Here is a 25,616-nt window from a genome sequence, read left to right as displayed (position 1 = left end):
GTGACGATTACAGGACAGGAGGAGGGGCCTGGCGAGGGGACAAATCCCTTCCCTGCTGCCTCCCCTGGCTCTTCATTTCTTTTTTTTTAAAAAAAGATTTTATTGGGGAAGGGGAACAGGACTTTATTGGGGAACAGTATGTACTTTCAGGACGTTTTTCCAAGTCAAGTTGTTGTCCTTTCAGTCTTAGTTGTGGAGGGCGCAGCTCAGCTCCAGGTCCAGTTGCCATTGCTAGTTGCAGGGGGCGCAGCCCACCATCCCTTGTGGGACTCGAGGAGTCGGACCGGCAACCTGGTGGTTGAGAGCCCACTGGCCCATGTGGGAATCGAACCGGCAGCCTTTGGAGTTAGGAGCACGGAGCTCTAACCGCCTGAGCCACCGGGCCGGCCCTGCTCTTCATTTCTTGCTTAGAATTTTCCATATGGGCCAGAGGCGTCATGCCAGCTACCCCTGCGTATCACTCACAGATTTCAGAAGGTCAAGTATGTCAAGCTGGCAGCCTCTTCATACACCACTAGAATACAAACAAGCAAAGAAACAGGTAATAACAAGTGTTGGGGAGGAAGTGGAGAGATTGGAACCTTCACGCATCGCTGGTGGGCAGGGAAAATGGTGCAGCTGCTGTGAAAACAGGGTTCCTCAGAAAGGAACGCGTAGAAATACCATGGGACCCTGCAGCATCACTCCTGGGTACGTGCCTCCTCAAAGCTGAAAACAGATAGCTGCCCAAATAAATACGTGTACCGATAGGAGCTGGCTTCGCGACAGTCAGAAGTCTCCATCAGCAGAGAGTGGATGAGCAAACTGGGGTCTCTCTTCTCAGTGAAATATGACTCGGCCGTAAAAAGGAATGGAGTTCTCCATACCTGGTACAACATAGATGAACCTTGCAATCGTTCATGCAAAAGAAGCCAGACACCAAAGACCACACGTCATATGACTGTTTACGTGGGATATTCGGAGCAGGCGAATCGCAGGGAGAGAAAGAGGCCAGTGGTCGATGGGGGCTGGAGAAAGGGGGCAGGTGACGGGGAATCAGTGCTTAAAAGCTAAAGGATTTTTATCTTGGGGTGATGGAACCGTTCTGGAACGAGGTAGAGGGGACTTTTCACTTTAAAATGGTTAGTTTGTGTTATGTGAATTTTACCTCCATAAATTAAAGAAAAAATTACCTGACAGGAGAGACCATGAAATCAAGAAAAATGATGGTGATTTTTTATCAGCTCAGGTTGGTCTGTTGTTAGAATTCTGGTGGTTGTTGTTGTTACTGTTATTCAGATGAACTTGACGTCAAGGCAGCCACAGAACGTGGGCCTCGCCGGCCTAAGCACAGAACCTCAGGGCCCCGCCTTCCATCTCGTGCCTTATCCTGATGCCCTGGGCGCCTGTGGATTGGAGGTTGTAGGTGTCAGAGCTGTACAGGGACTTAGGCACTCGGGTGACGTGTGACGGGAGCCGGGCTGGCCCGCTGGAGCCTCCGGGGCAGCTGGTTTCAGCCTTGTCTGTAGGCGCCTCTGGGTACGTCACTGTGTGGACTAGGTCCTTGTCTTTCTGAGCGATCCTGTGTTGGGGGGCGTCTCACTGTGATGAGAGTGACCGTTTAGTAGCAGCCCCGGCCACTGAGCGTTCACCCAGGCCAGGCGCCCTGCTCAGCACACAGCACCCCCGGCAGCAGCCCCCTCCCCCAGTGGCCCTGTGAGGCCAGTGTTCCCATCACCCTACTTCATAAATGGGGCAGTGCACACCCAGGAGAGAGCACGCTCACGGTGCTGAGGGTGGTGCCTGCAGCCCCATTGCAGGAGGAACGTCTGGCCTGTGCAGTCTGGCTTCTGGCACGTAGTAGGTGTTCATCTAATGTAAATGAGGAAGGAACGATCCCCCGTTGCATCTGTTCCCATCCAGTCAAAGCCTGTGCACAGGTCTCCTTCCTGCCTGGGCACCTCCACTCCCCACCACCCCCAGGGTGAATTCTCACCTTCTGCCGCCTCACTCTGCTCCCCGTTTGCGCTTCTGCACAAGCCCTCCCTTCTGCACAGCCCCCAGTCCCAGGGGAACCTCCTGTCCTCCTAACAGCTCTCGCCGTCTGGTTTGAATCCAAGCCACACGTGAGGCCCGGCTGACGTCCCGCATTGTGAGTGATTGTGTGTGTCCGTCGCGTCTCTCCAGCACAATGACATACTTCTCAGAGAGAAGGCAGGCCCAGCTCACTGAGCATGTCAAAAATACAGATGTACCTCAGTTAAACAAGAAAGCCCCCCTCTTCTCCATCCTCCCCGCAGGGGTGACCCCTTCTAATAACGGGGCGGACACTCCGACACCTTCATTATATTGTTGAGTCATTTACCTGTCCATTCAAGAGGGTTGTGTTGTCCCTTTTACTAAGTACGTGCAGATACGTGTGGACAGAGGTGTAATGGCTCTGTATGCACTTCTGTCACCCGATAGCTTACGTGCGTCTTCCTTGGTGGCTTCTAGGCGGCTGGAGAACACGGCCCGAGTCTTGTGTTTCTTTGCAGCCCCCAGAACATTGCCCCGTGCATAGTAGGCACGCAGGAAGCAGTCAACATTGTTTGACTGTCTTGCTGCACTCGGGCTGCTGTAACAACACCACAGGCCGGGCAGCGGAAATGTTTATTTCTCAGTTCTGGAGGCGGGGTCCGAGACCACCGTGCCAGCTGGTTGGGTTCTGGTGAGAGCCGTCGTCCTGGCTGCACACCGCTGCCTTCCTGCCGTGTCCTCACATGGCAGGGAGAGCTCCGAGGTCTCTTTCCATAAAGACACTGGTCCAGTTTGCATGAGGACTGATTGGGGGGGGTAGCCGTGCTGTGGGGACCTGGCTCCCCCTGGCTTGGCCAGCTGAGGACCTCCAGGAGGGTCCTCAGGACAAGTGAGCCTAGAGGATGTGTGGGTGAGGGGCCTGCTTTCCCTCCGAGGCAGGGGCTGGGGAGGTCTGAGCGGGGCTGGAGAGGCGGAGGGGGGTGGCTTCCTCTTCCTTGACCCCAGCTGCTCCCCCTCTGCCAGGCTGCTGTCTCCCCGCTGGGATAACAAAGGGTCAAGGTGGGGCTCCTGGCAGGATGTCAGCGGGGGGGGGGGGGGGGGCCTTTACACCTATGGGTCTGCCAGTCCTGGGGAGCCCACCTGGCCCCTGGGCTGGGCATGTCCTGTGTGGTGGCCTCAGCTGAGAGCTGTACAGGCCTGAGCTCTCGGCAGCCCTGCCATATCCTGGAGGGCAGGGGCTGCGCGTGTCCTCGCATTGGAGATGAGGAAACTGAGGCTTAGAGAAGCTGAATAAACTGGATTCAGGTCAGAACCGGAGGTGTGCCGGATCCAGTCTGGGGCTGTCTGACCCCAAACCCGCTCTGCAGTCAGCGGCAGGTGCTTCCTGGTTCTGTCCCCCACCTGCCACTTGCATGCCCTGCTCATCCCATTGTCTGGCAGACGAGGAAACAGAGCCAGAGGTGACAGCCATTCATGGCCAGAACCTCCCCAGGGCCCCCCACCCCCGCCAGGCCCATGGACCACCTTCTCCTGTGCAGCTCATCTGGGGTCCCCCTCACCCCGTGGGGCTGCTGCTTCACGGCGCCCCACGCCCACCCGGCAGGGGCCCTCACAGTCACTCCAGAATCAGAATCACCAGCAACCAAACTCCCCGCCCCATTTATTTCACACGTCTCCCGATTTAATTAGGTTTTCCAGTTTTCTGCCTGTCCTGGGCCAATCACTCCTTAAAACAGTAGAGCATTCATTTGCACCTGCTGTCAGAAAGCGGCTCTCCCCAGTTAGAAAAATAATTAAGCCATCATCGCACATCAGGGGTAATGAATCACCATTTCTCATTGGGTTCGCAGGTCGTTTGTTTTCCTCTGTGCTGGGAAAGGAGGTGCAAACTAAATCTGAGCAGCTGCCAAGTGGGTCCTGCCCCCCGTCCCCGCCCTTCATCTCCCTCCGGAGACCCCGTTTTCTCCTGAGCGGTGCTCTCTTCCGGGCCTATACCAGGCTCCAGGTGGGGGCCACGGACTAACCTGCTTCGGCTCTCTCAGGCGCCTGACTCCCAGGTGGCCACTACCCAGGTAACATGGAAGGTGTCACCTGAAGGAGACCTGTATGAGTGTCCTGTGGCTGCCCAAACAAATGACCCCAAACCGGGGAGCTGAAAACCACAAAAATCTATCATCTCACAGCTCTGGAGTCCAGATGTCTGAAATCGAGGTGCCCGAGGGACCCAAGGGTCTAGGGAGGAGGCTTCCCTCTGCTCCCAGCACCTGGGGGCTGCCGACGGTCCTTGGCTTGTAGTGTGTCACTCTACCTGTGCCTCTGTGTCAAATATTCCTCTTCTTTCTCTGTCCCTGTCATTAGATTTAGGGTCCACCCTAATCCAGCGTGAGCTCATCTAAAGATCCTTCTCTTAGTTACATCTGCAGAGGCTGTTTCCAAATAGGAGCCATTTGCAGGCCCTGGGGAGGGTGGTGGCCACAGTTCAACCTCCTGTGGGAGCTGAGGCCTCCACCCTCCGGTTGTCGTGTTCGCCCGGTGCTCCCACACCTGGACACGTCCGGCCCCCCAGGAGACACTTCCTCCCCTTCCCCAGACCCCCTCACGTCAAGCCTGGCAGGCTAGCAGTTTGGGGGCCTGGGGCCGGCATGTGCAGCCACCACATGGGGGGCTGGTTTTCACTCCCACAGTGGTGTCTGCATGGGCACTGCCCACAACCCACTGGGCTGGGTGCCGTGGGGCTCACAGATGGGGCACCCCCAGACCTGTCCATCATGGAGCAGTCTGGGCAGTGCCCAGCACAGGGCACTGAGGTTGGAAGGTGGGGTTAAGGCGGGGGGCTAGAGGTCATATGGGGTGTCTTCTGCTTTAAAAGGCACAGAGTGGGAATTTGTATCCCCCAAATATAGGGTCTGGGACAGGAACACACGTAGGGTTCTCCAGGGGCACTTCTGGTGGCCGTGAGCAGGGAACTCCATTCCCTACGGAAGGTGCCCTTTGTGGGCAGAGGCCCCCAGCCACCGAAATCATTGATCAGTGTGGAAAACAAGTTTGTTTTGTTGACTGTGTCAAGGTGATGTGTTGGATTGATTGATTGGTTGATTGGTTGACTGCATGTGCCCGTGGTTCGTGAAGGAGTCTTAGGGACTGACTGGTCTTTCTTGCCTTTCCTTTCCTTTCTCCCTGTTTTGGTTGAAGTTAACTACGGGTTTAGGGTGGTAGTACCCGAGTCCCGCCACCTGGTGGCGCAGGCTGGCCGCCCGCTCGGAGGACCTTCTGTGTGACCATCCGCATGTGAATGCGGCTGCCCTGAGAACCCCTGTCTTTCTAGAACCGGCCCCTGGGCTGAACCCCCTCGGGCTGACTGCTGTGAAAGCGTTTCAAGAAAAGGGAGTGCACCCAGGTTTCTCTGTTTTGGGTCTATGACTTTTTAAATGTGTTTTTCTGTTTTGTCTGGAGGTTTTCTTGGCATCGAGGGTACCATGTCCTCTCCATGTGGCAGCTTTTGGCGCAACTTTTGGAGGGTGTGGGGACTTCGAGTTGGGCTTCAGTGGTGGGATGGTTCTGACGCAGAGACCCTCCAAGGTCAGGGCTGCACTGGGGCTGGCAGGGTCCTGGGAGAGGCCCTGCACCGCCCGTCACCAGGGGCTTGTGCAGTGGCTGCTCCACACGGGACCCCCGCCTATCTGTGAAATGGCCGAATGGGTGTCACTGCTCAGCACGGGAGCGGAGAGCACCGGGACAGCCCACTTCCCATGGCACCTGCCTAATCCCACCTGCACCCTCTCCCCACCATTCTCTGCTAACATCGGTCTGTCCAAGCCTTCCAGCATCCTTCATTCCTCCCGTGTCCACCCACTCACCTCCATCCACACCACGGGGAACCCCGAGGTTGGCGAGCCTGAGTTTCGGGGCCCTTTGGTTCATCTCGTCACTGTCGGACTCTTCCCCACTCCACACCCTGTCCCCAGAAAACCCCACTGCAGTGCAGACCCCAGTGGTGATAGTCATGTGGCTGGAGGCCCCTACTCCATAGATGTCCCTGTCACTTACAGGACTCCGCCAGGCGTCTTGGGGCGGGACGAGGGGCTGCTTCCGAGCGCTGCTCACCTGTTTCTGTTTCCAGAAGCTGGAGTGGGAGAGAAGGAACACATTTAAAGAAAAAGTAGAGATTCTTTTTAATATTGTCTGTCAACTATAATTGAGAAATAGAAAAAGTTATTTAAAAACAAAAAGATTCTTTTTACCAGTTGGGCCATTGTTGTCCAGGGAGGAGCCAGGGCTGTGTGCCTGAGTCAGAGGGGACGTGGATGTGAACACAGAGGTAACTCGTCCATCCTGGGCGCCGCGAGACCTGGCACAGCACCTTCCCCACACAGGATGGTTGCTGTCTGCCTTTCTCCTTGCTGTCGGCAGGAATGTCAGCCTGCTGAGCTCCTGCGGCCACCACATGGGAGTCGCCTGGTTTCGTGAGCCCCAGTGGTTAAGCGTGGTCTCTGAACCACTTCAGTGAAAGACAACCAGCGCGCCCTCTGCCCCCTGCATGTGCCATCGCAGTCTTAGCACAAAACCCTCAGAGGAGCCCAGCGCACAGTCACAGGAAGTGAGCAGCAGAGGGGGAAGTGATGTGTTTCGAGCCCAGCGAGTGTGGGCTAGCACCCCGAGTTTCTATGCCTCTGTTTCCCCATTTGTAAGGTGGGGGGAACAGTCCTCACTGCACGAGTGTCCTGGGTCTCCCTCAGCACCGTCACACCGACTGGGAAGCAACAGAAGTGGGTTCTCTCGCAGCCCTGGAAGCCAGGTGTGGTAGGCCTGCTCCATCGGAGGTTTCGGGTACATCCTCCACCTTGTCTCCCGGCTTCCGGGGCCACCGGCCCTGCTCGGCCTTCCTTGGGCTGTAGACCAGCATGACTCCAGGCTCTGCCTCTGCCATCACGTGGCCATCTTCTCTCTGTCTGTCCTCACGTGGCACTCTCTCTGTCTCTTCTTGTAGGGTCACCAGTCCTATTGGCTTAGGGCCACCTAATGACCTTAGAATGACCGGTGTGGACACACAGGGACCTGCCCTGGGGTTAGTGCTTTGCTGTTGCTGTCTTGAAATTCTTGATAATTTTTTATGAAGGGCCCCACCTCCTCCTTTGGCACTGGGGCCCCAGGGCCCTGAGGAAAGACACCCCCTGGGTCCCTTGGAGCACAAAGGGCGCCTGCTCCAGTGCCACTGACCCACCACACTCCCCGTGGGAGCATAGACACGTGTCTACTAGGCGTCTGTTTCCAGCCTCTGTGAGGAAGTGGGCAGGCGGGAAGGGTGGGGCAGGGCTGAGAGAGGGGCGATGGGGGTCAGAATACAGTCTGCATGAAGGAAATTGCTCTGTCTTCCTCCCTTTCTGGAAGGAAACCCTGAATTGGTCTGGAACCGCTGCACTGAAGAAGATGGAGTTTCACGGGAGTGTGGGGGGTGCCCTTTTCCTCAAGATATGGTGTTTGAAAGAGCCAGGAATCAGTGGGGCTGGAGGAGAGGACGCGGCTGGGAGGCAGAAGTCGCTGTCCGCGGTCTGACATGCGCAGGCCGAAGGCTCTCAGCCCCTCTGCTCTACGCCCAGCCCCCCTCACCTGGCTTTCCCAGTCCAGGCCCAGCTTTCCCGGAAAGGCTGTTGCTCTTTCCTCCAGAGGTCTAGCTGGCTGGCAGCGGGCTGTAACCGGAGGTGGGCAGCGGGTTTGGGAAGAGGGAGCCCCCCTGACCCCAGGCAGGGATGCGCTTTGCTTCCTGCCTGTTTCTGCCGTGCTGTCCTGCTCGGGCCTGGCTTCTGCTCGTGCCCCAGACCCGGGGGGTCTGGCCCACCCAGACATCCTCACTTCCCTGATGCTGGAGCAGCAAGCTGGTGGGCAGCAGAGCTCCTGGTACCCCTTTAGTGCACTGCACCCCCAAGTCTGATGGCGTGTCACTCACACATGTGACGGTGGAAGTGGGGGGTGCCAAGCGTGTAGTAGGTCCCCAGGAAGCACAAATCCTAACGGGTGGGTTGGCTTCGTCTTGCTCCTTCCAGTCACGGAATAACTTGTCCCTTAGAAGTAAGTGGCCCTTTAAGGCAGGGAGCCAAGAGGTCTGCCCACGACAGAGGCCACCACACACTCACCCCTCAGCTGGACACAGCCGGGGCCTGGCAGCTCTGGGCCACGACAGCTCTGTGCCAGCCGTGCACAGTGTCTCGTGCCAGCCCACGGCAGCTGGAAGTACGTCCGACAGAAGCTCTTGTCCTCACCACCAATGGTCTGTAAAGCCCCGTCGCCTGAGGAGTGCTGACCCGAGGATCAGATGAGATGTCGCATCGCGAGCCTGGCCCCTGAGCTGCAGTGAACGGTGGTGGCCGTGGGTGCTGCTCAGGAGGGATCGTTTGTCCCTCCTGAGGGACATTCTGGATGCTGTCCTCTTCTTTCTTGGCCTCTCCTGAGCCCTGGCCTCCCTTCAGGACGCGCGTCCTCCCCGTTGGCACACCCCCACCCACACGCTCACTGGAATGCCCACGCCGCATCCGTGTGTGGTCCGGCTGTGCTCTCACCCTCTCCTTCAATCGGTCACTCATTCGTGGGGGTGCCCTGTGCCCAGGACTTCTCGGGAGCAGGGCTGGGGGCACGCTGCTCCAGGGTGCCTGTGCTGGTGAAGAGGGAAAGGAACAAAGACTTGAGGGCGTGAGGCACCTCACAGGCGGGTGAGCGGGCGCCATCTTTTGTGACAATGATGACATGTGCCAAGTGACTTGGACGAAGAAGGCATCAGGGTGAGGCTTCCAGACAAGGCCGCTTGGACATGTTTCCAGTTGGTCTCCTGTGTTTTTGCCCTGACAGTCCCAGAGTGGACGGCAGAGGACAGGCCTTTGCTGCTGGCATGGCCACTCCCCCTCTCAGCCCGGCACTGAGGTGAGAGCCCGGGGTGGGGGGTACCCCACTGGGCTCTTTCTGGGTGACCCGATGAACCCCACATGCACTCGGAGCGTCTGGACACTTGGTGGCCCGTGAGTCCCCATCCCGGTGGAGGAGACGGGCTTGGCTGGGCCGGCTTCAGGGTCCCCTCTGCATTGCAGGGGTGTCCAGTTGCCGTGTGGGTGGCAGAGGCCAGCTTGTGATCTCCCCCCCAGCCCCGGTGACATGCTGTCCTCGGGCCACTCGTGATTTTCTATCCTGTGCCTTCCATCCTTGCCCCTCAGGTACGCGGGCCCCCTGGTTCCACAGGCCGAGGACTCAGATTCCTGATGATGGAGGGCCCGCAGGTGCCCGCCCCGCAGGAGCCGCCGGCGGCAGTGAGCGGGCTCCGGGCAGTGCCCACCATCGCCACCAGGGGGCGCCGGGCGCGCGCAAAGGGAGAGCTGTCCTTGGGCTGCAGCCTGCTCACCTGGTTCGTTCCCACAGCATCCCCTTCCCGACAGGTTGCAACCACCGACCATTTTGTGTCCTGATACACGAGCCGGATGTGGTGGGGGGAGAAGCGTTCCCCAGGCCTTTGCCTCCTCACTCTTGGCAGGTGGGCTCATAGGTGCTTATCAGGACTGAATCCTGAAACCCAAGCTCAGTCTTTGTAAAGGTTTTGGGGCTTTGGGGCAAAAAACGCGGTGGGACTGTTTCCTTTTGTCTCTTGCTCCTGTCACAGCTCATGATATACTTTGGATTGAAATTTCCTGGCGCCGTTGCCTGATATTCTAAGTGTTGGGAAAGGAAATGTGTGTGTTCGTTAATTCATACTTCTTGGTGTTTAATGAGCACCTGGTCATGAGAAATGAGAGGGGACCATTTCTTCTCAGAAGCTCTGAGGAGTAATCATGTGTCAGTCACATAAGCTGGATTATGGTCAGTCACAAACGAGCCAAACCAAAAGTCCTGTAACCAGAAGGGGCTTGTTTCCTGCTGCGTTGTGCTGGGCACTGCGGTCACAGAGCTCCAGGACCCAGGTTTGGGCAAAGGCGATCGTCGTGCCCATGCACACCCATTCTGGAAAGTTCCGCCGGAGGCGACACACATCTACTCCCATCTCATTGGTCAAACCAAGTCCCGTGATGGTGAGGGACAGGCAGCCCTACCCGCGGCCCAGCAGGGGAGGGCCTCAGTGACCGCTGGGGACCCTGCACTTACCTTCACGCACCCAGGAGTGCCCAGGCCTTGTTCTCAGGCCTCCCCGACGGTGAACTCATCAGTGCCATGACTCTGACTCGCTGAGCGTTAGCTTGCTCAGGGCCACACAGCTAGTAAGTAACAGGCGGACTTTCAGGCCGTTTGGCTCCAAAGTGGGCGCACAGAGCTGCCCTCTGCTGCGTGAGTTTCAGAGAAGCATGATGGGGTGACGAGGCGGCCGCAGTTACCTCCATGTACCCCCCAATACGTGCCTTCCCTCACTCTCACAAGGGTTGAGATGACGCATGTAGGACTAGAAGGTTAAACATCAGAGGAGGAACTTTGAAAAGAAAAAGAGAACAGAGGAGGAAACCAGTGGACACATGACCCTATGGAGGCCAACACGGTTGCTGATGCCTGGACACAGGGTTGCCATGGCGGCAGGAGCCTGGTGATCTGTTGCCCCTGGCAGGGAGCAGTGCCATGCACGTTTCTTCCACCAGGTGGCAGCACATGTCCCCGCCAAACCACCTGCACCTGCCAAGTGAGCTTGGGTTCCAGGCAAGTGTTGCTGGGGAAACTAGGGGCTTCCATACGACCCCTTCTTTTAGGGATGAAGAAACTGAGGCTCGGAGGGGAGGTTGCTGCCCCCGAAACGTGCACTCTGGTGGCATGCAGGGCCCCATGGCCCCACCCTGTCCACACAGGCTGTGGGGCCTCATGTCTGAATCCACCCCACGCCCGGGGGGCTGGCATTGAGCCCAATTCAAAGAGGCAGTGGTGCCATAGTCGGGCACACAGGCCGTGCCCTGGGCACTGTAAGTAACAGTGCAAGGATGGCCTCGGGTGCTTGTTATTAAGATGAGGAAACCGAGGCTCGGAGCAGTGAGGTGACCTGCCCAAGTTCTCCCACAGGAAGAGCTGGAGGAAAAGCGCCCTCTGTCCCTCGGTTGCCGCTTGCATCAGGTGACAGGTGCTGGGAGCTGAGACGAGGGGGACGTGGCTCCTGCCTCCGGCATTGGGCTGACCAAGACCCTGACGGTGCAAGTGGAGGAGGGGCAGTATGATGACAGTGATGTTTTAGAAAAAGGAATCCAGGTATGTCTGAGAAAAGCGAGCCAGGCTGGGAGCCTGCCTGGAAGAGGGCGCAGAGTGGCGGTCATGAGGTGTGAGGCTCTGACGGGAGTGGGGGGTGGAGCCTATGAGACTTTCGAGGTGGAGCCTACAGGCTTGGGGGCTGTGGAGACAGGAAGGGGAGGGAGACGGAGGAAGCAGAGATGGAGGGGGGGTCTTAGAAGGTTTGAAGGTGCCCCCCACCTGTGCTGGAATGAGAGGTTATTCACTCCAGGAGCAGACTGGACCTCCTGGTGAGGCCCCCAGCCTCAGTGGTCCCAGTTTCCCACGGGTGGCCCCTTGGTACCCCACTGCCTGGACACCCCCCACCCCAACCAGCCTTCCAGTGAACTTAGAGCGGGCTGTGTGCTGAGAGCGAGTCCCACCTGCCTGGAGCCACAGTGTGGGTGGCCCTCAGTCCTTGGGCCGAGCCCCAACTGAGACTTAACCTGTCACCTGGCCACCAAGCCAGGTTCACAGTGTGAACAGAGGCCTAGGAGAGGACTTCTCCCCACACAGCAAGTTAAATGCGGCATTTAGAGAAATCCACGTGGGATGCGGTGACGTGTTTATGGAGAGCAGGATGGGGGGGGACGGGTTAGACAGACATGGCACTGCGGGACTCCTGGGCACTTTCCAGAGTCGGCAGTCAGCACGGAGCCTGCGGCCTGAATGAGTCTCAGCGCTCCATGGGTTCGTTCCTTCCCTGCTGCTGGGTTCCCTGCAGCGGCCAGCTCCCTGCTGGGGTCTCGGGGAGACAGTGCTCCAGGTCCCCGCTGCCAATGGGCGGAGGGCTGGCTCTCACTGTCTGAGGTCCTCCGTCTTCTCAGCTACAAGCTGCTCTGCCTTGGAGATGCCTGGGGAACTGTGCTTCTAGCTCTTCGGCATTGGAATGTGGCTTCCTGTCCCCCCGTGTCCCTGCTCCTTCAGAGCTGTTTGCTTTTGTGCCGTTGAGTAAACGAATCCATGCTGACAAATTTGAGCAGCAGTTCCCAAAGTGTGGTCCTCAGGCCAGCATCAGGCCTCCCCCAGCCCCAGGAACTGATTAGACAAGCAGATTGTCCCCCCGCCCAGGCCTGCGGAACCCGACATGGGAAGGGGGCCCAGCTCACTCACCTGCGTCGCCTCTGTAGCCCTTGGGAGATGCTGAGGGGTCTCACCCTGGGACTCGCGCAGTCAGAGGACACCAGGCCGCATCCTGGGGTCCTCAAGCCTTCGTGTTTCTGTCCCCAGTTCTCCACTCATCACATATGCACTGACCCTGTGGGACCCTGCAGTTGGACTACCTGAGGGCCTCTCTCCTGTTGTCCGTCTTGCCCTGCAGGAGCAGGGTGAGGGGAGCAAGGAGACCCCAGCTTCACCCCGGCCCTGCCTTTTCCGTCCGCCTCGGTTCTCAGAGCACCATGGTGATGGGTGTGGAAGGCGGACCTGCAGAGACAGGGTGTCCATGGGGCTGGGCCATGCTCTGTGCCCACGCCCGACAGAGGAAGGTGTCAGTCAGACCCGCAGCCCCACCTGCCTTACCTGGGTCGCCTCCCCCCCACCCCCGTGGGGGGCGCTCGAGGGAAAGATGTTCCGATTTGATGGATGGCACGTAAGCGTCTCTCGAGTTGAGAATTGACGACTGTGAAGGTAGGAAGGTTCCCCAGCTGGAAGACGGGGGCTGGGCAAGGGGTGTGCGTGAGGAGGCCGGCCCAGGGGCCGGAGGGGGCAGCCACCCCCAGAGCAAGTGACAAATTGAGGTGGCCTCTCTGGCTCTTGATTATGTCTGTTTATTGTCACCCTGGGAGCTGCGGGCCTCCTGTCCCCACGTGGAGGCTTCTCACGCCCTTCCCTTACTCCCATCAGCCAGCCCTGGTCTTCTCACAAGTGAGATGGAGGGCGGGAGGGAGGGAGGGAGGGAGAGAGAGAAAAGACGTTTCCTGCAGACCATGCTGTCCTCCTGGGCATCTGGCTTGCGGTTCATGTGGGGGCTGGCGGGGACAAATGGTCAAGGTCAGCTCTTTCCAGACGCGGTGGGACTGACCCCTCTCATCCCCAGGCAAGTGAATACTTACGCAGGGCATTCTCATCTCATCCCTGAAGAGTCTGAAACACGAATCCCTGTTGAGCATGGTCAGTGCATCTCCTCTTGCTCCTGCAGGTGTGGGAGCACACCTGGTACACGCGTGTGCAACCCGCCCAGCGGGCCGGGGCTCCCTCTGAAATGCTACTGCACAAGGCAGAGACGCTTAGGGCCCTGCGGCTGAGGGAACAGTGCTAACGGGATGAGAGGACCTGCTCGCTGGGAAGAGGGAAGACCTCGCTCCCTGCCGGCAGGATTGGGTGGTGGCTCCCAGAGCGGGTGGCGGGGTTACAGACTGACACCGTGGGGCAGTGGCTGCCCCCAGCAGGAGCAGGAGGAGACCTGACCTGCAGTCTCTCCTCCAGCTCTCCTGTGTGGGTTTGGAAGCTGGTCTTGCAGATGCCACAGAGGGGACATTGTGAGGGCAGAAGAGGCCTCTTGGTCATGCTCTGCAACCTGCTTACGTGTGTCCCTTGAGCAGTCTCCCTGCGCGGACACGTTCCGGGTCAGGAGATGTCCTCTCGGCGAGGACATAGCACCCGCTTTTACGAAACGAGGCTGCTTGGAAGGTCCAGGTAGTGGATTTACCCCTGCCCTGAGAACTCCTGCTAAACAGCCCACAGTGTCCCGGGAGAACCAGCTCCCTCCTTCTCTGCCTTACCTGGGACCCCCGTGATCAAGGGCACCCCAAGGCTCAGAAACCCTCTGCCCTCGCCCCCCAGTTGGCTTGACTTGACTACTGCCCTCCAGCCACGGCCTCTCCTTCCTCTGAGTCCTGCCTGGCTGCCTGGCCGACCTTGGAAAGACTGGCTTCCAGCCTGGTCCTGCTTTTGGTGTAAGGACTGAGTCCACGGAAGTGGTGGCTCGTCCTGCCTCCACCCATGTGGCCCCAGCTTCTGCTAGCTCCCCAACTCCCCGGGCCTCACATGGGGTCCTGGGAAGGGGGACGCTGCACCCTGGAAAGAAGAGGCTGGGAACACTGAGACCCAAGGTTGGCTGGCATGGCCCAGTGCCTTTCTGGTCGCTTCTGTGCTTAGTCCGCCGTGTGCTGCTCAGCCACATGTTCTTGGGGCACCCGGCCGTCCTGTGCTCTGATTCCCCTGGGGGCGCTTTCTGCAAGTCGCGCTGGAACCAGCCCCTGGGGGTTCCCCTGGGAAGTGTGTCCCTTCAGCGATGAAATTTCAACAGCAGCGATTTACTGTTGAGAGAGTCACGATTCTGTGCTGGGAGGGGGAGAAAAAGTGAGTGACTCTTGGATTGCGCCAGTCGTGCGCTGTGCCATTACCTGCCTTTCACGGCGCGGCTGTGGCTTGGGAGGCAGAGGGTGCCCTTGCTCCTTGCCGGCCCCTGGGGCTGGCCGGACGCTGTACTTCTGGGCCACTGGTGCATGTGGAGGAGGCTGACAGCAGGCTTTAGAGGGCATGGGCCAGGCTCTGTGACTCGCTGCTGTTCCCATTTCCCGTCCCCTTCTGTGCCATCTCAGGACAGACGGTAATCAGATCCTGCAGCCCAGGGCTCTGGTGGAGAGAGACAGAGAGAGAGAGAGAGATTAGAAATTCACCCACACGGCCCCCAACACGGTCCCAGCACGTACAGCCCACCCCCGGACCCCCTCCCCCGTGAAGGGAATTGAAACCAGCCTCTCAGAGGAGCCATCCTGACCTGTGCTCTTGCGCACCTCAGTACGAGCTCAAAGGGGCCTGGAAACACTGCCTGGGCGCCTTGCTCCCTCCGACCTGCTGTCCACCAGCAAATGCAGGACAGCGGCACCCGGTCCCATTTGCGTCGGGTCACACGGAGCCTGGGAGGGGCCGCACGTGGCAGGGGCTGCAGGGACCTGCTTCAGACACCCAGCTTCTGAACGCTGTTTGCAAGGACGCCGGCTCTGAAGGCTCATAAGTGGCCTTGTGATGGTGGGTCAATCTGGAAAGGTCTTTGATGAGGAGGAAGGGGTGCTTGTGGCTGTGTGGGGTTTGGTTTCCCAGCAAGCAGGTTCCGTGCCCTTGGGAAAGCACAGTGGTGTTTTTGCCACTATCTTGGCAAGATTCAGGCTGTTCTGGAACAGTATTGGTGGGTCACAGACAGAAGGGCTGAGCCCCCAGCCCCACATGGTCTAAAGTTCCCTGTCCCTTGAACCCCCAGAAGGGCGCAGAGGGAGGGGGCTGTCACCTGGCAGCTTTTCTCCAGCAGCAGCTCTTCTCTGAGCGTCTGTATCACAGAGTTTGCCCCCATCGGTGTGACTGGCTGCTCCTTTCGCTGGCAGCACCACAGAGAAACCAAATCTGCTGGCCAGGTATGTGCAGGCCAGTCTGGGGACCGTACTAAAACGCCAGCAAGCCTCGTGTTTTGTTGGGTCCTGACGTGTGTGTATGGTGGCCTTTCTGGGTCCCTCCTGGGATGCCGTGGGGAGGACGTTTTGGGGGTTGTCACCTGACGACTTACCTTAAGGGTGCTAAGAGAATGCTCTGGAGAGGAATGGACTGTGCGTGGGGATGTCGGTGTTCTGTGGTGAGGGCGAGGTCAGCTTTGAATGCGTTTCCTCAGTGCACTCGTGGGCCTGTGTTTGGAGCCTTGCCCCTCCCATCGGCATTTCCAGATCACGCCCTCTTAGTGCTGAGTCTGGGATGGAGATGCAGGTCGGGGCTGGGACGGGAAGGCCGTGGGACATGCCAGGGAGACTTCCGGTTGCTGGGGGGCCCCGGAGTTTGGAAAATGGGGAAGGGGGGGAACAAATCCTTGGAAGGAAGAGTCCTGCCCCCACCCCCAACTTCAATAATGAGCCACATCTGTGTAGGTCGGTTCATTTATTCATGCAACAGGCATTTATTAATCCTACTAGTGCCAAGCCTGTGCCAGCTGATGAAAATACGGAAACCAAGAGGCCCTTCCTGACCCACCTAATAGGAGTCCCGGTCTAGAATGTACCGTCCAGCGTAGCCATCACGATGGGGCGCCTGGGTACCCCAAGTGCAGGCAGTGGGAATGTAGGGGTGCTGTGAGCACAGAATACGCGCCAGGTGTTAAAGCCTTAGCACCAAGGATGTAAACCTTTGGTCAGTAGTTTCCTCGGTCACATGTTGAAAGGCTGTTTGGGGTGTAGGATGTATCGGGTTACATGGAATAAGTTAACGGAGGTTGCCCTTTTCTGTGACCTCTGGAACACGCCTGGTAGAGACTTGCAAGCCAACGTGCGGATTGCACTGTATTTCCGTTGGATGCCGGGTCCCCAGGCAGACGCAGCCATGATTGTTGGTCTCTGCAGGTCCTGCTGGAACGGACCTGAGAGATGGAAATGCTGACTGGGGTGGTGCACAGAGTATGTGGCGGGTACAGGGATGCGGGAGGCATGTGAACAAGGCTGGGTCCTGGCTCTTTGAAACCTTGTGGAGACCGAGGTCCATTGTTGGGGTCCTGCCTCTGCAATGCCAGTGTCCTTCCTCTGGGTGCCCGCCCCACTCGCTTCTCTCCCATATCTGAAGGGCAGATGTCACTCTGAGTATGCCGCCCCCAGTCGTGGGCTCCGGGTAGCAATGGGGCTGTGTAGCTCTCTCCCAGGCGGGGTCGTCTGGGCCAAGGTCAGCGTGTCCAGGTGAGGGGCCGCGTTGTGAATTCACAGCTTGTCGGTGCCATCGCGGGAGCCTTGGATAAAGTGTGCCTGTGAAGAAGATAATTGAAAATCAAAAAAGACTTTGTTAATTTGATTAGTCAGAGCCGTAGCTGAATTGTTCTTCATCAAAAGAGATTTAATTTTGACACGCAATTAAATCCTTCTGCTGTGAGTTCTGCCCTGTGCTGGAGATGGGCTTGGCAGCTGGGGGAGGGGCGTTGGCAGAGGAGGGGGGTTGCTCAGAATTGTGGGGGGAAGTTATAGATGCTGAGGATTTGGGGGAAAGACAGAAATGATGGCAGTGGGGTCGTGGAAGAGGAGAGGAGAGGGTTGCAGGGGGTTGACTAGCAGAGAAACTCAAATAGAGGTGAAGGGAAGAATTAGAATAGAGAAGCGGAGAGAGACGGAGCTGGGGGGCCTGGGGGGAGACCAGGAGGGAGTTTTACTGAGAGGAAGAAGGGAGGCCACACCTGGAGGCGACTAAAATGTGTGCCGGTTCCTGGACACCTAAAGAACTGCTCTGTGATTCTTAGGAGGGCAAATAAGGGGTGTTTGGTCACTTATGGGGACCAGAATGGCTTTTGCCAGCCTGAAATCAGGAAATACTGAGTGGGACCTGGATCTGGAAATCTGTCTGAGAGGGGAGCAGACGGGTCCATCCGGAACTTGAGGGGGCTGGGCCGGTGGCCCCCAGGGCTCCTGTCCCCCTGCCACGCCGGGGCCCTGCTCACATACCCACGTCTTTATTCTCCCACTCAAATGCAGGTGGTAAAATGACAGTGGTGTCTGTCTGCTTAGAACGTTACATGCGCTTCTCGTAGACTCTAGAGCATTGAGAAGAGTGTAAACGATGGAGAAAGGCGAAGCCCCCTTAAGTAAACGAGGGTTGTAGACAAAAGGCAATGTACATGAAGGGGCAGAATCAGAACACGTGCCTCTCCTTTCCGTCTCTAACCTCGGTCTCGTCATCTGCGGTGTTTGTTCCTGAGGCCGGGCCATGGCAGTGACCCGCCAGCCCGCGCAGGTACCAGGGACACACCAGTGAGTGACACAGACAGCCTGTCCCAGGGGGCTGAGCGCATCACTGATGAGCTGCCGAGGGCATGGTGTCACGTGTGGGACAGGGGCTGGGAGTGGCCGTGGGGTCTAGCGCTCTTGCCTGCCGTGGCTTGGAGGCATGGACAGGGGCCCTTTGCCCTGGGGACAGGGCAGGGGCCAGTAGCCTGACGGTGACCACACGCTCCCCATGGAGGCCAGCACAGCTGCTGTGGCAGAACGTCCTGGCCCCTCCTCCCGGTTCCCTCCAGCAGGGCCACACGTTGTAATTAGCAAATGTTATCAGTTGGGCCCAGCTCTGAGAAACGGGACAATTGTGTCAAAAAGCTGCATTAACACAATAAGACAGCCTTTAGAGGGCGGGGCGCCAGGACCCAGGCTTCTCCTCCTGCGTCCCGGGTTCTCTGCCCTTATCACCAGTCCCTTTAGACCCTCGTCCAGTTGTCAGCCCCCCAGAAACAGGGGAGCGGCTAGCCCAGGACACGGCCATGCCGAGGGGCGCCGGTCTTGTCCCAGGGAGTCCAGCGCCGTGGCAAATGCAGTATTTGGAGGTGCTCTGTCTCCTCCCCGTGTACCCAAGAGAAAAGTTAGAGTCTGAGCCAGCCCCCCGTCCACTCACGAGCTCCAGGTGGGTCCTGTGCCTGTGTCTCCGCTTCTGGCCACACTCCCAGAAGGGAGCTGGCTTCTGTCACCCTCCTGAGCCCTCTTCCCCAGCCTGGGGGTGGAGTTCAGCCTCTGCATTCCAGGTGGGATGAAAGCTGAACCCCTAGGGGGAGGCATGATGCTTTTTGGGGCTTGGGGCTCTGTGAGGTCCCCCACACACTAAATGCTTGTGAGCCCCTCCTTTTATTTCTGGTGGGTCGCACGGTCAGTGACTGGATATTTCGTTGCAACTTAATGTCCAGGCGAAGGCCGTGACTGGTGTGTGTGTGTGTGTGTGTGTGTGTGTCTGTCTGTCTGTCTCTGTGTACCTGTCTGTGTGTCCATGTACATCGGCAGACAGTATGAGCTGGTGCTGAGGTCCAGGGGTAATGACAGAATTAGCCTTTTAGAAGGAAGGGACATTTTGTGTTTGATCAGGGGTTCCCTCCCAACTCACCCCTGCAGTTTCTTTAAAACTGTTAGGAAAACAACACAAAACGCCCCCAAATTTGACCAACAACCTGGCTGGAAGGCGTGGTAACTTTTGCTTCCACGGAAGCCTGGTGGGGGCAGGGGCCTGGGCTCAAGATTTGGGGTTGGGGCTGGGCCCGGGGAAGTGGGTGCGACACTGCTGAGGTCATGAGAAAGCTCCCCAAATTCGTGGGTCTGGAACAGGAAAGGCGCCTGTGGGCAAAGGAGCAAGTGAGCAGGCGACCGACCTCATTTTCTTTGTGCTCAGGGACTGTCCCCGTGGTGTGGGACAGGAAAGAAATAGAATAGAAGAAGGAGAAGGCCTGGGCCCTCTCCCCACCTGCTGAAGATGACATCCTCACGCGGCCCCCTCCCCTTCCTTGCTCCCTCCAGCCCACCCGTCCATGGGCTCCGTGTTTGGGGTGGGATGAGCGGAGCAGGCCAGACCAGTGAGGCCCCTGGTGATTTCACTGAGCCAGTGAGTTCATGGTGGACGTGACTTCTCCTACAACATCTTGCAGGAATTCAGCTTCGCTTGGCTTGTTTGCGTTGGGGCCAGGGGGTTCCTGCCCCTTAAGGGCCGGCCCCTTTCCAGGTCTGCAGCTCCAGTCTCCCCAATCCTGGCACAGGCCCTGCGGCCCCTCCCGTGCTCTCTCCAAACCCTGGCCTGGCTGGCTCGCTGGTGCTACAGCGATTGGAAAGGCAGCTTCAGGAATGGAAACTTGGTCTTTCTGTCCTCCCAAAATAAAATGGTGCAAATAGAGCAGCCTGTTCAGATCATTCAGATTGGATCCTCAGGTCTAGCGGGCTCCCAGGCTCCTGGCCGAGGCTGTTGGAGGAAGGAAGAAGGAAGGTGTGTGCACAGGCTGCCCCTAGGGGTGGGGTGGGCGCTGGGCTCTGGGCACTTGGACTCCACTTCCGGGAACACTCAGGGGGCTAATCGCAGTTACGTGAGCGCTCACTCTGAGTCAGCGGCCGGGGTTCTCAGTGTTCAGGCCGAGTAACCCACTAAATCCTCATCTGTACTGTGGGGGAAACACAAACATTACCCCCGTTTATATGTGGGGAGACAGAGTCCCAGAGAGCTTAAGCCTCTTGCCAGGTCACAAAGCTGGTACGAGTCAGGGGTGGGGTTGGTACCCAGGCATCTGGCCGCAGAGTCTGGGCTGTAACCACTGCGATGCCCCAGAGGCCAGGCGTTTCGCCTGGAGCAGCCTTGGGGGTTCTGTGCCCCTTTTCTGAGCAGGAGTATATCCTGGGAGCTCGGCCGGATCGTGCCCTTTGGGGTTCCCAGTGGGCAGCCCCTGCCCAGCCCAGCCCTTTATCCACTTGCTCAGCCAGCGGGAGCCCTTCCATGCACCTGCCTGATCCATGTGGGCCAAGACAACAACGTGTGTGTCAATGAGTGTGTAAGAATGTGAGCGTGAGTGTACATGTGTGATGTGTGTGAGCAGACGTGTGTGTGCACGTGTGATGTGTGTATGTGTGTGCATGTGATGTGTGAATGCGCCTGTGCGTTTTGTCTCCCCAGCTGGCCCAGCAGCTTCTCAGAGACAGAGCAGAATCTGCGCCCTGGGCCGCCCCCCCCTCCCCGCCCCTGCACAAGTCTCTGCAGGGGGCTGACCCGCAGTCAACACTGTGACCCACCGCCTGGGAAACGCTTTTCCTCCAGTGTCTCCGTAGTCTCCTGGGCGACAGGCTGGGGAGCCCTTGTCTGGACCAAAAGGCCAAGGTCTGGCGGGCTGTGTCCCGGCCTCCCCCGGGATGTGATTACTGAGGGCAGGCACACAGGGTGTTTCTGAAGGCACAGGGAGCCAGGGGAGGGAAGGGGGGAGGCAGCAGAGAGAAGTGAGGGGCTTGGGGCTGGCCTTGTGCCCGGCCTGAGGGGAGGCAGGGGAGGCAGGGAGGGAGCAGAGGCTGAGCTCTGGAGAGAAGGAAGCCCCTGGGCCGAGGACAGCTGGTCTTCCAGGAAGGAGGTGGCAGGCCTGTGGAACGCTGTACGTAAAGAGAATTTCCTTAAATCAAATCTTACTTTAGAGGCTGGGTCTGGGAAGAAACAGAAGTCTTTTCCAGAAAACAACGCTTTTCATGGATGCAAAGCACCGTTCTTTCATTCACGTGTTTTCAGGGGAATCTTCTTAAGGCAGGGAAACCTAACCAGGAAAACCCCAAAGCCTGCAGACGTGAAAAGGCCTGCATGTGCACCCTCGCTCGCACACGCCCGGGTGCAGCCAGCGTGGGTGTTTTCTCATTGCTCAGTTCAATTTAGATTGAAGCACATGTTTAAAAGCCCCCTCCCCCTCCAGTGTTTGTTTGCTGGCCTAAGTCTTCTGCAGCAAACAGTTAGCTTAAAGAGCTTTCTTAATTCTCATCTCTTAGAAAACCATGTTTCTGCATGGAGAACCACTGCTTGCCGAAGGAGAGGGGCTTGGCCTTTCTACCGGGCGGGCGCAGAGTCTCCCCCATGCGCCCACGCTCCGGTGCACCTGCCCCTCCCCATGCACCCCTCTAACCTGCCTCAGGGAGAGGCGGTGCGAGTCAGGAGGCCGCGCCTCCCCTTTACTTCTGTCCGGCTGCTCCCTGGAGCCCCTCAAAGTCTTGCGAGAGCCCCTCCTCTCCCTGGGACCTGCTGTCATGGAGGAGGCCGCCCCAGCCCCAGCTTAGGAACCCTGGCAGGACCCCGGCAGAGGCCGGCTCACCTGGAGGACGAAGGGGGCCTGTGGGCTTCATTCTGGGGGATGCCAGCCCCTTTGAACTCGCGCATGTCCTTTGCTGCTGGGGCCTGCAGCCCTTCCATTGAGGCTGTGGGCGGCCTGGGCCCGTGCAAACCAAGTCCTTGATTACTCGCCATCTTTGTCAAGTTCTGGACCACTTTTCAATCAAGGGCCCTTCTGGCCGCTCTGACCCACTTCATGGAAAACTCGGAGGAAACAATTTGTCCAACGCTCGGGATGGAGGAGGCAGGTTGCGCTGGCACTGCTGCTCAGTCACGCAGTGGCTTTGGGCACGTCCTTCCTTCCGAGGTCACTCCTGCGTCGCGTGATAGGCCAGGAGGGCGCGGGTCCTTGGCCAGCCCCATTCTCTCTGGAATGGCTTTCCAGCAGGTGGAGGTGGGGGGTGGAGGGTGCTGCTTGTGAGAGAGTGAGGGGCCATGGGGGCAGAAAGGAGGAGGAGAGAAGTGGGGGCTGTGAGCTGATGGGGGCTGCGTCTCGGGACATAGCAGGGTGGCCCGTACACCAGTAACACGTGGAAATGGGGTCAGAAGCCCCGCTGGGTCTCTGCCTCCAACCGGGAATCTGTGAGCTCTGAAACCCAGGCCTCTGACCTGCATGATGAGAGTCCACACTCGGTGTCCCCTTCAGAAGAGCCTCTATCTGCTCCAAAAGCTGGGAGCCCCCTGGGCCCAAGGGACCCCAGCCCCTGACGGCGTCACATTGGGGTTTGGGTTTCAATATGTGAGTTTGGGGAGGACACAAGCACTCGGACCACAGTCTCCGTGGCCGGTCCGGCATCCACGCTCATCTCTACCCTGGGCCCTCCTGACGCCTGCCCACAGGTGGGCAAATGCCCCTTGCCCAGCACCCCCCTTCCTCTGGAGCGTGGGAAGGATTTCAGCCAGCGTGTCTGGCCTCCTTCGTTCCTTCCCTGCCCCAGTGGGTGGAAGCCAGTCCCCAGGAAATTGTGGCTGGGCCCGGAGTCTGGACCCCTCCTGCATGAGGCTGGCCAGGCCGAGCCCACTGGAGACGTGGGCTGGAGGACCCCCATGATGGGGAGCTTGGGCCAGGCCGAGCCCACTGGGGACGTGGGCTGGGGGACCCCCACGATGGGGAGCTTGGGCCAGGCCTGCCCTGTGGAGCACTCATTGCATAGAGGCAAAGCTGTGGGACCCAGAGGAGACCTAGGATGGGGTGGGGAGCATAGGAACTGGGGGAGCCAATGAACAAAATTCTGCAAGAAAGAGGCAGTGGCTGGAGGGGTACAGGTGAGACCGGCTTCCCACCACAAGGAGAACCTGCTGCAGGGGATCATCCTCTCCTCACTGCCATTGTCATCCTCTCCCTCATTGCTGAGCAGAGGGTCTCTGGTGTCTCCCCAAACCTTGCCTGGGGGTTTTGGGTGATCGTGCATCTCCTCGGCCCCCCAAAGAGTTCCCTTGTGTTAGCACAGTTTCTGCATTAATAGGAAATGTTTTCCTGTGGGACCGTGGAGCCCCCCTTTCTTCCATTTGGTGGGGTCTTTCACTGCTGACACGTGGTTTCCCCATTTTCAAGGAGAGGAAAGAGCATGGGTGCCTGGCCCGAAGGTGTCACGTGTCCCTCCACCCACATTCCAGTGGCTGCCCAACCCCGGGGGCAGGAGCGGCTCTGCTGGCCCCATTTCCTCTTTGAAGCTGGAATGTCATCGTGTGAGAGCAAGAAGCGCCTTCTGGAATCAGAGCATTAATTGACTCGCTGGGGGAACCTGGAGCTTAGTGGAAAGGCCAGCCCTGTTGTCTGAGTTCCTCACCCCACAGGGGGCACAGAGATGAGAGGGGCCCTGCGTTCCCTGGGAAGCCCCGTCCCTCTGGGTGGTCGGCAGAGGGAAGCAAGCTGCTTTATTTGGTTTGAAGGCACAGGACAGTGACGGCCCTTGGGGATGGGACAGCACCTGCCAACCCAGGGAGAGGGAACTGGGGCTCCTCACCGCTGTGGGGTCATCACGACCCCTTGTGGACACGGAGTCCCGCCCGTGTGGAGCACAGGGGGAGGCGCCGGGGCCCAGGCAGGGCCCCCCAGAGGCCCCCCACTGCCTGCTCGAGGGGAGGGGAGGGATTACGCCTCCCAGTGGTGACACCTGCTCCACCGGGCGCCCCAGTGTACCTGTCACCTTTCACCTGGCGTCGTCAGGTTCTCTACAGAAAGTGCTTGGTTCTGCGAATGCGGACCTGACTCATTTCCTAGGGATTTTCCGAAAGAAGTGGGTGCGAGTGAGTGTGCGAGCGTGGGTGCATATGTGAGTGTGTTTGTGCAGGACGGTGACTGTTGGTGAACATGTCTGTGTGTGTATGTTTGTGATGTGTGAATGTGCTAGTATGTTTGTGTCTGTAAACATATGTGAGCATATTTCTGTGAGTGTAGAGTGTGAATGTGTGTTGGTACATACGTGTGAGTATTTGTGTATGAGTGTGGATGTGGCAGTATGTATCTGTGAGGAGGTAGGAGTGTGGGTTTCCAAGTAGTGGGTTTGAAACCCAGAATGCTACTTCGGGGGGCCGTGTGCGTCCGTGTGGTCGCATTGTTTACAATGGCCAGGGTGTGGACGCAGCCTGGGTGTCTGTCGGTGGGCGAACGGATAAAGAGGAGGTGGTCCATACATGCAAGGGAGCATTACTGGCCCTAGAAAAGAACGAAATCTTCCCTGTGCGGGAACATGGGTGGACCTAGCAGGTACTGTGCTGAGTGGACTAAGTCAGCAGAGAAAGGGCCCCGGGCTGGAGCCCGCAGGAGCCTCCGACCGCAAGGCCCTCTCAGGTGGGGCCGACGGCGCAGCTGCCTGAGCAGTGGTGACACACCTGGGCTCAGCAGTCACTGTGGGGGCAGAACTCACGCCACCAGCGTGCTAACTACTGTCAAGTTTCCTGGCTTCCTGTTCCCCATCCCAGATGCTGCGTGCTGCTGGCCCTGGGCTGGGATGGCGGGGCCCCTCCGGCCTTCGAGCTCCTTTAGCTTTATTTACGTGGAAATAGGTGGGGGCGGGTGCAGCACAGAAAGGAGCAGAGGCGTCTTAAGAAAGAACTTGTGTACCTGAGCCCTTGGAAAGAAAGACGGAGAAGTCACTGAGGACTTGTGTCCCCATGCCTCTAGTCTCATTGTAGAAAGGGAACGCACATCTTCCCGTGTGCTAAGGACCTGTAAGAATTTCAGGAGTCCTGGACCCTCGTCATCATTTGTCCTCGGCTGAAGGGAGCCCGCCTGCCCCGAATGCACACACAGCCGTGCCCAGGGTGTCACCAATGGTGGGAGGCAGGAGCACGCTTGCCTGTGGACCATCCCCGGGCCTGATCCCAGCACGGACAGTTTGAGGGTGGGCGAGTGTCTGCGTGCTTTGTCCCTGCAGAGCCCCCTTGGCAGAGCAGGGTGCCCGCCTGTCCTCAGCGCCTGGCCCGGCCTTCCCTCAGCCTCTCCTCCACGCAGAGTGCCCGGCCGCTCCATTCTCTCCCGCCCAGGGGGTCCCGGTAGGTTGCTGGAGGGATATTTTTGAGTTGTTTGCTCGAGTGAGTCCTCCCTGTACAGCCTGAGCCCTAAAGCCGGGGACGCAGCTCCCTTCTGTGTGCTGTGTCTCCTCTCGTCGTCCTTCCAGCACCTGCAGCTCCGGCTCACACTCAGTGGTCAGTAAATGCTCGTTGACAAATGCATGAATCTGGCCAACATGACTAGCGTTTTACACAAGAATCAGGCAGTGGGCGAAGGTCAGTGCACCCAGGAGGATGGGGAGAGGGGCGGGGGGGGCCTACCAGGAAGGACCAGGTGGGCGCCCCGGCTATGGCCCCGCCCCAGCTGCTGGCCTGGGCAGAAACCTTCCAGCCCC

At 58.5% G+C, this 25,616-nt stretch overlaps 1 protein-coding gene across 7 annotated transcripts in view; it reads left to right on the top strand.

The window, feature by feature from the left end:
- The window catches only part of RBFOX3 (RNA binding fox-1 homolog 3), a 367,870-nt gene that overhangs the window by 137,081 nt on the left and 205,173 nt on the right, over nucleotides 1-25,616 (top strand). The window lies entirely within an intron of this gene.

This window comes from Rhinolophus hipposideros (genome assembly GCF_964194185.1).
Source record: "Rhinolophus hipposideros genome assembly, chromosome: 20".
NCBI lineage: Eukaryota > Metazoa > Chordata > Mammalia > Chiroptera > Rhinolophidae > Rhinolophus > Rhinolophus hipposideros.
The sequence above is the reverse complement of the archived record's forward strand: the minus strand, read 5'-3'. Positions and strand labels throughout refer to the sequence as shown.